This window comes from Panthera pardus, unplaced genomic scaffold (assembly GCF_024362965.1).
Source record: "Panthera pardus isolate Hobbes unplaced genomic scaffold, ASM2436296v1 HiC_scaffold_25, whole genome shotgun sequence".
NCBI lineage: Eukaryota > Metazoa > Chordata > Mammalia > Carnivora > Felidae > Panthera > Panthera pardus.
The window spans coordinates 14,628,895-14,630,471 of record NW_026526821.1 but is presented as its reverse complement, the minus strand read 5'-3'; the positions used below and the strand labels follow the sequence as shown (position 1 = coordinate 14,630,471).

The 1,577-nt window shown below is 49.3% G+C and overlaps 1 pseudogene; it reads left to right on the top strand.

The window, feature by feature from the left end:
- On the top strand, nucleotides 1-789 carry LOC109272330 (28S ribosomal protein S15, mitochondrial-like; annotated as a pseudogene).
- The last annotated feature ends 788 nt before the right edge of the window (nucleotides 790-1,577 follow it).

The following is a 1,577-nucleotide window of genomic DNA, read 5'->3' as shown; positions in this document are numbered from 1 at the left end:
ATGCTGAGAACGGCATGGAGCGCGCTGAGGTCGCTTCAGACCCAGGCAGCGGCCCAGGCTCCAGTCCGTGGGCTGCCGGGCGGTGCGCGCACCAGGCCTCCCCGCCACCAGTGGGGCCTTCCCTCCCCTCCTGGGGGTGTCACCCTCCTGGCTGCTTGTGGATATGCCACCCAGAAACCAGTCCAGCCCAGCCAAGAAGATGACCCACCCACCCACCCCCTTCCACAACAGCTCAAAGACTACCAGAACATTCCTGGAATTGAGAAGTTTGATGACGTTGTAAGAAGACTCTTTGGAGTCTTTGGAAATGGCCAACCAGAAGGAGAAACTAAAAGTCAAGCAAGATCAGTTGATGAAGAAGATTGTGGCAAACCCTGAGAGTAGCAGCTTCCTGGAGGCTTGAATTGTCGCCTTGACCGTCAAGATCTGCAATTACGAAGCGCACACGCGGAGCCACCGAAAGGATGAGACGCACAAGCACTGTCTGCTGATGAGCATCCACCAGAGGAGCAAGATACAAGACCAACCTCCATAAGACCAACCATGTGCCTTTGAGAAGGTATGCAAGGACCTGGGGACGGAGTACACCTTTCCCCCTCCGTTCCACTGGAAAGCCCACCACCGCTGGGCGACCAAGAAGGCCCTGTGCATTCGGGTTTTCCGGGAAGTACAAAGGCTGAAGAAGCAAAAAAGGGCCTTAAAATCTGCAGCAGTGGCAGCCCGGAAGGCCAGAAGAGCCCAGAAACCCCTTCCAAAGCTGGACCAGAGGCAATCAAAGAAAACCAATAAATCATATTAGAGTTCTGTCAAAGAGAATGGCTAGAGGGCTTGAAATAAGACATAAGGAATGGTGAACTGAGCAAAAAGGATGCTCAGGAAAACAAGGAGGGAGGATATTCAGAGGATGGGCAAAGACAAGGGACAGTGAGGAGGGAGACAAGGGAGACTGGGGGGGGGGGGGTGGGTAAGAAGGAAGTACCAGAGCCCAGATCAGGTTTACAGCAGGTCAGAGACTAGAGACATATCCTCCCCGCGCCCATATTTTAACACCTGCAGCGGAATCCTTACTCCATTCTCCATGTTCCCAATCTCTTCCTCCTCTTTCCCATTCTGTACACCAACTCCCAATTAAACCTATGAAATTACTAAGTTCCTTGAGTCTAAAGGTCAGTCTTATAGTTCATCCCCATCTCTTCACAGAGCTGTGATATGGTGAAACAACGTCCAAAGAGAGTGTTAAAATATAGGCGAGAACCAGCCATTCACCTCAGCATTCTGGTTGGTGGGGCTTCATTTGATTCTGTCAGAATTGGTCACCAGTTATCTGTCCTGACTGACACCTCTACTTTTCCCTCTTTCGATCTGCTGATTTACTCTGCCAACCCATTGTGTCCTGTCACAATACTAATTTTTAATTCCACCTTTATATCATGTTTTCTTCCTCTCCGATTTCTCTTTTCTGTGAAAACTCAAGCAGCTGGCTATCCAACTCGGTCCAAGCACCTTTATTAATCTTTGTCTTAAACATTTTTTTTAGCTATGGGTGATTATTATCATCCTCTGCTATTATCATTTTA